The sequence below is a fragment of the Mus caroli genome, chromosome 19, assembly GCF_900094665.2.
Source record: "Mus caroli chromosome 19, CAROLI_EIJ_v1.1, whole genome shotgun sequence".
NCBI classification, from domain to species: domain Eukaryota; kingdom Metazoa; phylum Chordata; class Mammalia; order Rodentia; family Muridae; genus Mus; species Mus caroli.
Window position 1 is genome coordinate 21485897 of NC_034588.1, and position 12029 is coordinate 21497925.

At 44.0% G+C, this 12029-nt stretch overlaps 1 protein-coding gene across 2 annotated transcripts in view; it reads right to left on the minus strand.

Annotated features, from left to right (window-relative positions):
- The window catches only part of Pip5k1b (phosphatidylinositol-4-phosphate 5-kinase type 1 beta), a 240508-nt gene that overhangs the window by 38651 nt on the left and 189828 nt on the right, over positions 1 to 12029 (minus strand). The window lies entirely within an intron of this gene.

A 12029-nucleotide genomic window follows, 5' to 3' on the forward strand; every position in this document is an offset into this window, starting at 1 on the left:
AGTCCTGACTTTCTTTGGTGATGAACAGCAATGTGGAAGTGTAAGCTGAATAAACCCTTTCCTCCCCAGCTTGCTTCTTGGTCATGATGTTTTGTTCAGGAATACAAACCCTGACTAAGACACATGGGAATGGAAATTAAAAACTCAATGGACTGATTAGAAGATAAAGCTGAGGTATAGTGGGACAAAGATGAGTGAAATTGAGGATAAAATGTAAATACAATTGGAGGACAAATCTACAAGGTACCTACATGTATAAGAGAAACTGTGGGAAGCGAAAGTAAACATAGGAGAAAAATGTCAGGGACCCTTAACCCCTTCTCTGTGTGCAGACTCAAGAGAGCTTCTGATGGCTCAGCAGGTCAAGTGAGAACAAGCCAGCACAGAAGCAACACCTCAGGAAACCTGACACACTGGTGGGAAAGCAAAGGAGGTGTGCACGGATAGAATGAAAACAATAGGCTATCCAGGAAAACCAGGAGTCAGCGCAGGGGAGACACGGCGGATGAGAGGTGCCTAGGGTAATCAGAAGGATGGAGAAAGAAGGTTCCATAGGAATGGCCCTAGAAGCCACCAGTCCAGACTGGGACAGATCAGAGGCTCTGAGAAAACTTCTATAGGCCAATGACAATGTAAAGAGTTTGAAGTTTGATAAAGACAAATATATTAAAAACCAGTAAACCAGGACTGGGGGTGTGCCTCAGTGATAGAGCAAGTACTTGGCCTCCATGTGCAAGATTAAACAGATGACAAAGCAAACAAGAGGATTGCCTATTTGGGACATGGGAGATTAAAAAAAAAAAAAACCCACCACCCCACCACCACCACCACCACCACTACCACCACCACCACCACCATCACCAAACTCCCCAAACAACCACAGCACAGTTAGGTTCTATGTTCTGCAGATGTGGAAACTTCAGACCCAACTGACAGGTTTGAAAATTTTTAGAAAAAAAAATTTCATCTTAACCTCCCCCCCATCTTTATTTTATAAGCAATGGAGTAAAACAGCTATTTATATAGAACTTAAATCTTGGCGGGTTCTATATGTACCCCAGGAATGATACAAAGTACATAGAAGGGTGTGTACAGGCAATATGCAAACACTGCATTTCATAGAAGGGATGCATATAAGAGCATCCATAGATTTTCGTATCTGGAATTCCAATCCCTTTCAGATATCAACATGTATAATATAGTATTTGCAAAGCTATGACAAATACTCAGAATTGACCAGAGAGCATAATCATGACAGAACTATTCTAGAAGATGGGAAGGCAAGAAGGGTGTCCATAGAGGCAGGGAGAATTCATGGATGTGGTAGGTGTGGGGTTAAGAAAAGGCAGCTAAGTTTACTCTCTACAGGGAGATGTTATCAGCCAATGCACAAAAGAAAGATGCAGAAACAGCAGCCTGCTCATGCTACTTAGTGATGCAGATGTAACTAGGGAGGGATTAGCCCAAAGAGCTGAAGACACAGCATCCGAGGAGCAAAACCCACGTGGAGGTGGACAGAGCCCTGTTCCTTCTCCTTGTAAATTTTATAGAGCCATCTGACTGCTGAACACTGCACATTTTTTTTTGTGTGTGTGTACAAGTTTGTGTGTGTGTGTGTGTGCACTTGTGTGTCTGCACATAAGTTTGATACAAAAGGAAATAAATGGAAGGATTGATAATGACATGATGTCAAAGGGTTCCTTCCATCTCCAAAGGTCCAGGATTAGAGTGAGCTTTCTACTGGGAGTGGGCATAATAGTTAACATGTTAACACTTCATTTCCCAAATAAGATTAGACCGGATCCTGGAATGCTGCCCACTCCCCTGCCCACTTAGCCGCAAGACAGACAACATCCAGCAACAACAGTAGATTGTATATAGCAGGCACCAATCCAGATGCACCCACAGATAAATAAAAGAAAAAAAATGACTTCTTGCAGATTAAATGCTTAAAGACTCAGAGACATTCTTAAGGCTTGAAGAGAAAAAGAAAAGAGAAATGCCACCATCTTTTCCCAAGTAGCAATCAGGGTAGACATTTACATTTTAGCCAAACTATTTTTTTTTTAATAAATAAGTCCCGATTATTTTAATTCTTTTGTGACATTCCAAACATTCCTTTTCAACGTGGGGCAGAAAGATAATAAGCTTCTATCATTTACATATTTCATCTTTTCTTATCACAGAAAACAGACAGATAGTAATTGCATCTTGGTTACTATTACTCTAGCCTGGGAGTTTATCACCACCTTCTATTCTATTATTGATTTTACCTAAGTCTCTAGATCTTCTCATAAATAAAAACCCAAAGCAGGCAGGGACAGTGGGTGCATTTGGCTTACAGGGGCCAGGCAGGAGCATGTCTCTGAAGTTAGTGACGGTGGGTAGCAGGCATTCACCCCCCTCCCCCAGTGATCAACTAAATCTAAACAAAGAAGACATCTGTGGCGCGGATCCCACAGATAGCAGCAAGACTAACCAGGAAATGGATCTACTTTATTCCTATGTTGGACGAAATTATGTTGGTTCCTCTTCCTGTATATTTGTCAAAGAAACGAAACTTGACGGGGGCTTCAGGCAACATCCTGCACCGGAAGTCCCCTGGATGGAGGGGAGGGAGCTGGATGGGTAACAGGAGTTCACCCACCATGGAGTGCAAGCTCAGACACTCACCACTCACTACTGCGGGATAGAAGAACTACATTGAGGGATTATGATAGGTGGGCCAGTGGGGACCATGTTGAAGAAAAGCTAAGGTACTGGAGGCAGCTGGATTGGCAGGGATTATCCGGGTCTGGTGTTATGCTCTGAAAGACCACGTGATCAGGAGCTGTCCAGAGTAGGAAGCTACCATGTATACACCCAGCTTCCTCAAAGGAAGCAGCCAGCTGTCAGGTAGACTAGCCAAATGGACAGATTCAAAAGGGCAGGACCGAGACGGGGGCTTCTAAGGGCCCGGAAGGCCCAAAGTGACCCTCACATAGAACAAAAAGAGGCGGTGAAACCCAAGGCGATTAAAGACTGTCTCTGTTTAGCTATAACCAAGGACCTCAGAAGAAGGGCAATCAAGGACAGCTGGGGAGCAGAAAAGCATTTTGGCCCTGAGCTGGGACACACATTTCATAGTGGCCAGAGTCAAAGGTACTTTTGACTTTAGTATTTTTGCAACTAAAGTCCCTGAGTAAAGGGACTGAGGTCCTGCTCTTAACATAATCTGCAAACACAGGCATTTTGTTATGCTTTGTATTTCAGATAATGTATCACACATTAAATCCCTGAAGGAGCCTGGGTGTGCCACAGCTCCATCATGGAGTTTCTGCTTTGCCACAGTCACTCCCCCCCCCCCCCCCCCGTCCCATGTGTATAAGAAGCCCTCAATGACCCTGTTTGGGCAGAACCCAAGCACAAGGAGTTCTCTAGAAGGCCAGGGAGGGAAGCCAGACATCTGGAGAGCTGACAGAGATAGTCCACTGCAACACATTTCCCTTGCAGCCAAGGGGGAAAGGTATTTTTAAAATTTTTATTTATTTATTTATTTATTTTTGTGAGACGGGGTCTCACGATGTAGCTATGGCCGGCCTAGAACTTCTTACATAGACCAGGCTGTCCTTCACCTCACAGAGATTAGCCTGCCTCAGTCCATGATTTAGTTTTTTTTTTTTGTTTTTTGTTTTTTTTAGTGCCAAGATTTGAAAGCCAAGACAATGAAAACAAAGCATGCTTCATTCTTTTAAAGACAAGGTCTCTCTGGATAGCCCTGGATGGCTGGATGACCTGGAATTGCCTGTGCAGACCAAGCTCACTGGGAACTGAGCCTCCTAAGGACTGGGATTTAAGGTGTGTGTCACCCCATCTGGCATAAATGTGTTATTTTTAATCACTTGTATGTGTGTGTCTGTGTGCAGTGCAGTACATGTGAGTGCAGGTGCTCAGAGAGGCTAAAGGAGTCAGGCCCTGGAGCTGAGTATGCTGGTGAACTGAGCCTTCTACAAGAACAATAGGTACTCTTAGCTATCGATCCATCTCCATCTCCATCTCTCTAAAGTCTGGTCAACAGAGTCACCACCCACTCTTCCTCCTTTTTGGCAATATGGCTTACTTACAAATTGGACTCATGGAAAGAATCTTACTAATGTATGAAAGGGACCTAGAAACAATACCACATACCAATCCCTTAAAAAAAAAAAGTATTCTCAAATTACTTCTGAGCCCTACTGTTCATAAAATGTCATGTATCTGAAAAAAAAAATCACTTCACTTTTCGGCCCATTCGGAAACCGTGACAGACATTTGAATAGCCAATCACTTCACAAGCAGTTCTATAGTTTATAAAAATGAAAAGAAAAAAAAAGGCAGCCATCTGGTAAAATCCAGGTGCAGCAGACGTGACAGAAATCCACGGTCTTCCCTTAGCTTTCTGGGGACACAGGAGAAGCAAAACGAACAGGCACATCTCGAAGCTTTTGTCAGGGTTGGATGTGCTCTGCATGCCACAGCTACACCTGGAGCCACACTCTAGGCCTCCCTCAGAGCCCCTGGGAGCCCTAGCATGGCTGGTGAAGTCCTCGTCCCAGCAGATATTCTTGGAAGTCTTTACTTCAGGATCCTGGGAATATGAAGTTTCGTTTGGTGATCTATTTTCTCAGAAGATATTAGGGACACTGCATTTCCTTGCTCCAGACTAAGTTACAGACAGCTGATGGCATGGGTTAGGGTCTTAGGTCCAGAAGCCAGAATGTGCACGGCAGCTCTTCTCCTTGCTCACTGTGCCTGCAGCCTTACCTGGGCTCCAAGGGCCCATCAGACCTCCCTGATGAATTCTGGAGCTAACAAAGTGCTTTGTCTATTCCATGGGCCTGGAATTAGCTAAGAGGGTATTTATAAGCAGCATCCACTCTGGCACGGCACCTGGGAAAGCCAGACACTTTGGTAAATACTGCGGAGTCTAATTGCACAGATCATTAGAAAAATTGCAGCTACTTTACATACAACGATTACATTGGCATGTTAATAAACAGGCTCCGTGGTGGTTCGTCATGTAGGAGTTGAAGTGGATTTCGCTTCCTGTGTATGCTCTCCTTTGTAGAAGGCTTTGATGCCTGGAATTCTCTCCCCACCCGCTTCTCATCTTTTTTCTTTTAAAAAAAGATGTTACAGGAACCCGGTTTTTGTTTTTTTTATGTTTGTTTATTTTATTATTTGTATCAGCTCTGCAGTATACTTTGCCACTCTGAGGCCTCCATCCTAGGGCAGACAGCACCAAAGATTTCCCGTTGCCAGGTCTCACCAGTTGAGATGTGGCCGGACACAGATGAGGAGGTGAGGACAGAAGGCCCTGGCTCCCTTCTCCCTCATTATTCTCCTTCCTTATGTGTGCAGTGTCTCTAGTATTGGCTCTGTTCCTGCCGCTATCTCAGCTGTCGGCATCCTCCACTGACCCTGCTTGGAAGGTGGCTGAAGGTCCCAGGTAGCAGGGGTCTGGTGGGAGCTGATTCCTCTGGGGATGTCTTGAGTTTCCGCCACCTCTCCATCCCCACTCTTCCAGCCTCCCTGCACCCTCTAAATCCACTCACTTTAAAATTCCAAGCGGGTTCTCTAGTTTCTTGGCTGGCTTCTGAGTCGCAAAGTATCCTCTGATGCTTTCTACCAAAACAAGTACATTTTGCTTCCCGCAGGGGGGATGTGGGAGGAAGCTCCAGGGTGTTCACGCCTCGAAGTGCTTGGTTATTTATGCTAACAAAGGATTTCATGGTGGGATGCTCCAGGAGACATGATCATTGCTTTCTGATCATTATTTCAGTTCCTCTTTGAAGCAATCCTTTTGGAGCAGGGTATAATTTACTCATTACAAATGGGAACCTCTTACGGATGAAAAAACTATGGCACATAAGAGTAAATTAAAGCCGGGCGTGGTGGCGCACGCCTTTAGTCCCAGCACTCAGGAGGCAGAGGCAGGCGGATTTCTGAGTTCGAGGCCAGCCTGGTCTAAAAAGTGAGTGCCAGGACAGCCAGGGCTACACAGAGAAACCCTGTCTCGAAAAAACAAAAAACAAAACAAAACAAAACAAGAGTAAATTAGTTGCCCAGTGTTCCGTGGCCAGAAGGGACAGGTTGAGGGCTGAAGTTCCAAGTGGTGATTTACTATGATGAAAAAGCAAGAGAAATACCTGAGGCAGGAGAGTAAGCAAGACTGTCTCCAAGGCTGAAGACACCAGAGGAAGAAGCAAGAAAAGCCCAAAAAGTCTAGAGAGTCCAGACTGAAAATCTATCATCCAAAGGCCATATCACCCGAGGGGCTGGACAGTCCTGGATTGGGGTCTGGGTCCAGCAGGTAGGTGTAACAAGCACAGAAACACTGTAGTATGTTCTGCCCATAACAGGGTTAGGGAAAGATCTGGAATCCGAGTACACCTTGGCACCCCCACTCAGTCATATTCTACCTAGTCACCTAGGTTCCTCTGAATCCTGCTACCACTGAGCACAGATACAAGTCTTTCTAAACCAAACAGGTTTCCTACCAAGAGTCACTTCTCAGTGGGCAGAGTAGCAGTTTCAAGTCCACCCAGGGAAGGTGGAAAGAAAAGAAGTGCCATTCTATTTGTTGAATATTAACAGTTGAAAATATTAAAATCATGTTCTACAAACATCATGGACGTATTATTGATAATTTTCCCCACCGTGCTTGAAATTAGCAGTTTCTTAATGTTTAACTTCACAGAGTTTTTATTTGCTATTTTGAAGTTTTTAAAATATACTTACTGACAAAATAATTTCTCTCCTAGAAACACTGATATTCTTTTTTAAGTAAACTGATTGTTAGACAATGTACACAGATATATAATGCATTTGAAATACTCTCTCGCTATGTCAGGTGGTATCATATAAGAGCTTTTGAATATATTTCTTTTTTTTAGATCTATCTATCTATCTATCTATCTATCTATCTATCTATCTATCTATTTATTTATTATATGTAAGTCCACTGTAGCTGTCTTCAGACATTCCATAAGAGGGAATCAGATCTTGTTACAGATGGTTGTGAGCCACCACGTGGTTGCTGGGATTTGAACTCAGGACCTTTGGAAGAGCAGTCAGTGCTCTTAACCACTGAGCCATCTCTCCAGCCCCTTGAATATATTTCTTAATGATTCAAAAAAAAAGTGCCATGTCAGTTTCCTTATGAACTCAAATTAATATCACATACCTTAAAAAGCATTTTTATTATATACTTATTGATGAATTGAAATGCGACTGAAACCACAATAGAAAAAAAAAAACAGTCCAGAACAACAATGTTTTTAATAAAAGTAGCCAATGACCTCTAGACCAGCATAGGCAGACACTAAAGTAAGCCTGCCACTTTGTTCATTACAGATTTTTTAGTTATTATGTAGCAAAGCAAGGTAGCACAAATCCAGGGCCAGAGCTGATGTTAAGGAAAAAGGTAGACAACCAATGCTGCCTATAGCACACAAGAAGATCAAGTCTTTGTAGTCCTTGATGCAAGGGTGGCTCAGGGAAAGAACAGGAGGCTTACACCCTGGAGCTCTGGGTTCCAATTGGACTCTTACTAGCAGACTTACTATGACCCCAGAACTCTGTATAGCTGTTTCCTGATCTCTTAGACTATTCTAAAGAAAGGTATGGTAGTTTGAATGCGTATGGCCTTGTAGACTCATGTGTTTGAATGTTTGGCTCATAGGGAGTGGTACTATTAGGAGGTGTGGCTTTGTTGGAGTATATTGGCCTTGTTGGAGGAAGTGTGTTATTATGGAGGCAGGCTCTGAGGTCTCATATATACTCAAGATATCCCCAGTTTGGTACACAGTCTCCATCTGCTGCCTATGGATCAAGATGTAGAACTCTCAGCTCTTCCAGCACCAGGTCTGCCTGTACACTGCCATGCTTCCAGCCATAATGATAATGGACTGAACCTCTGAAACTGTAAGCCAGACCTAATTAAATGTTTTCTTTCAGAAAAGTTGTCTTGGTCATGGTGTCTCTTTACAGCAACGGAAACCCTAAGTAAAACAAGGGGTCTCTCACCTACTTTAGCATGGCTGGCTCTCATGCCATGGCTTTAATCTGACCAGTTTGGGAGAAGAGACTCATAGCTGCAGGAATCAGCTCATTGGCTCCTAGGTTGACAATACTCATGTGGGAAGAAGAGGGCTCAGGACTGCTGTCAGACCTTCCGAATCAGCAGCCTGAGATCTAGCTGCTGGACTCATCAGTTAGGAAGGTTTTGCCAGCTGGCTCCCATCATAGCCAGTTGCTTCTCCTATGGTATCTGCTCTTCTCATAAAACTCCACATCTTTATAGTGGACCAGATGTTAGAGAGAGCCACCAGGAAAACATGGGCAAATACATGAGACTAGCTACCACAGTGATGCTGGTAAGGGCTTCTGTGATGGGGGAGCACAGCTGCATTGGGGTGAAGTGAGCTTTCAACCTGTATGCATAAACAGAGCCCCAGCTTTGCTCCCAACTGTGCAGGGAATCCTGGTGAGAATGAATAGTCATGTACATAACTTATTTCACAGCATTAAGTTGAATTGCTCTTAGTTTGCAGATAAAACCTATTTGCCCCTCTAGTTGTTGGCACTCAGTTCATATCTCCTTTCGAAGAACAGATTTCTTAGTAGGAGAGAAAAATTCAAGTACCAGGAATTCAAATTTACACACCTATGATTTGTTTTTGAGGCAGGCCACTGATGGCGTGTCTTTGTTTCCTGTGAGCCGCATGCTCTAATCTGAGATCATGTAGTAGAGCCTTTAAATATGGACTTCTGGAGCTGGGGAGGCTGCCCAGTTGGTAAAGTGCTTGCCAAGCAAGCAGCACAAGGACCCAAGTTCAGATTTCTAGCACCAGGGAGGCAAAGGCAGGCGGATTCCTGACTTTTCGAAAGACAGATACGTACATACATATGTATATACCTTCCACCCAACAGAGAGGGGGGGGGGAGAGGGAGAGAGAAACATAGAGAACATACTCTCAATCAGCAGTTAAAAATATACTTTTAAGGCATCATAACTTTTTTCTTTGCTCCCTAGTCAATTTTGAGAGTATACTTAACAAACCAGATTCAAAGAAACCAGTGGAACTTTAAAAGTCACAAAGAATGATCGTCTAAAAAGAATTCTAGAGACAGCCATTTCCTACTGCAATACATAATTTAGGTGTGGATGTCTCTGGATGCCGTTCAATGTCTCAACGTTAAGGGCTCTAAAGACACAGAGGACGACAGCAGATACTTGAAGTATTTATAGCTTATATGAGCACAGATAAGGATAACGTGTTTAAATGAGAAAGCAGGCCACTTGGAACAGAAATATGACTCACAGCGAAACAGAAAAAATCTCAGCTGTAAATTACAATGTCAATATTTGATGTACTTTCCCTTTCCTTGTTTGATGCATTTTCTCCCCAGGCTGTCTGTATTTGGTTTTAAAACTTAGTTAAGCCAGATGAGACACTTAGGATCATGTCAATTCTGACTTCAAGAAATACCATGTACAGCACTAAAGAAATAAGACAACCATGATATGGACAGTTCTGCCGATTAGCTTTCCCTGCTAAATAAGCAGGGCTGAGCTCGGTGGGTTAAGCATTCAGGGGTGTTCACTCCCAGGGCTCCTCGGGCTATTATTTCTCTTCAGGGTTTTTTAGCCCTGAGTCTCTGATCCTCATGATTTCCCTAAGGAGAAGGTAACTGTGGTAGATCTTCCAGCTTTTTGTACACCAGAAGACTAACAGCAGAAACGCCTGTGGGGAGAGCAGGCAGGAGACAGGCAAGAGGATGAAGCAGAGAGGGTGGCGCCCGGAGGGTCCTCAGGTCTCCTCACCAGCTGAGAAGTGTCAGGAAAAGTGAAACTGCCTGAGCTTCCTAGTTGGCTTCTTGTAAGGACGTCCTGGCATCTCAGAAATGCTTTCCCAGTTGTCTCTGTGAGAGGTTGAGTACCACCCAGCTGCAGGAGGGTGGGCTCAGTGGAGTGGCCATGACTGATCAATGCCTCTGGGCCTCCCTCCCCTCACACAATGCAAACACCCAGCTCCTCCCTTCCGCTTCCGATGGAGTCCATGTTTAGTTCTTGCAACTGGACCCTGACTGTTAGCTAAGTATGAGATCCCAAATACCACAGTAGAGTGCCAGAGAAAACTGCTTAAAGCAACGGAGCACCAAAGAGAGGGGAAAGACTCTCGGAGTATTATAGACAGAAGGCTCACTGGTCCATTTCCCACATGCACATCTGGAGGTGAGCTAGCATCAGCAGGAGAGAAGATGTGCAAAATTAGAGCACAGTGCCCAGAGTGCACAGCTGGACGGGTGGGCGTGGAGAGGTAGCTAGACTCTATCTGGCCACAGGACTGGCTTCAGGGGGAGGCCAGAGCCTGAAGAATCCCTGTGAATGCTCAGGAGTTTAATAGCTCTTACCAAGAGATAAAGCACTTAAGAACCCTTCTGATATCAACAAACCACTTACCCACCCACCATCACCACCACCACCACCACCACCACCACCACCAAGAACCACAACCATTCCAAAACCCCAACCCCAAATACCATTCTCTCAGTGCTGGAAATTTCAGGAAGTGATTCAAGAGTGCATTGAATGATACGCTCCTGATAATGGCCATAGTAGCAAACTATAAAGAAGTACCATTGTTATGAGAACTGTTCTTAACGTTGCTGAGACCTTGCTGTGACTTTTCTGCTACCCTCCGAGTGTCACACTCATGGGGTACAGCCCCCTGCATCTGCTGCACCATACATCGAGGGGCTTGACTGAGAAACCAAATTTAAACATTCATGGCCTGCACTCATATTAAGCTATTATATGTCACATTGAATTTCTTCAAACCTAGAAAGCTGGGAGAGTCAAATATCCTTTATGTACTTTATGTACTTTATGTACAAAGTGACTTAAGTCATCTACAGAGGAAGCTTTCTGGTGATTCTGCAGGTGAAGCGATCCAAACCAAGCCCCTCTGTCTCACACTTGTTCGCTTCTCCAGAGCCAGTGTTGCCCCATTTGCTACCCAACAGTCTGGACTCTTCTATGCAGCCAAGAGGAAGGCAGAGCAACAAGATACAACTGGTAAGCAGCCACCAAACCGAACTCTGGACTCACAGATGTGGCGGCTCTGAAAGCCATGGATACATTCTTTTTACCTTAGTCATTAAGGTCTCACCTACAAAACAATGCACGAAGTGTCTTTGTAGCTACATGAGTAATATGTATTTAGAGAGGTTATTTTAAAGAATCTGCTCATGGAATCTGTAGCAAAGTCACAGAGTGCTTGCTGAGCGCTCCTGAGGCCCTGAGTTCAATCCATAGCAATATTAGCAAATAAATAAATAAATAAATAAATAAATAAATAAATAAATAAATGTATATATGTATATATGTATATATGTATATATGTATGTATGTACACACACACACACACACATATATTCGAGAGTACTGATGGGCATGACTGAGTATGACTAATGAACGACACATACCATGAATGTAAGTTTAAGGCTGGCTTGTGCTACATTGAGCCCTTGTCTCAAAAACAGGAGGCAGAGGTGGGTAGAAAGCTATGAACACGGCTCACTGGAGAGAAAGCATTTGCTACTCAAGCAAAGGTGAGGACCTGAGTTTGACTCCCCAGAGCCCGTGTAAAAGGCGACACAAAGCAAGTGCACTTCGACTTCCACAATCTTGGAGGCAGACAGGAGACTCTTGGCAGCTCCTGGGCCAAGGAACTTCGCTTATGAGGCAGGAAAACAGAGACACTGTCACAAAAAAAGGTGGAAGATGACAACTGGCACACATGAGGTCGTCCTTTGAATTCCACATGTACACGGCACATGCAGATCAAGTTCACACTTGTGAATGGCCACATACGTATGCGCAAACGTGCACACAGACACACACACCTCACCAAAAATGATGAAAATTTTGTCTTTTTGCATGGAGTCAAGTGTATAACTGTTTATAACTTATTTTTACAAAAATGTAATGATTAGTGGCAAAG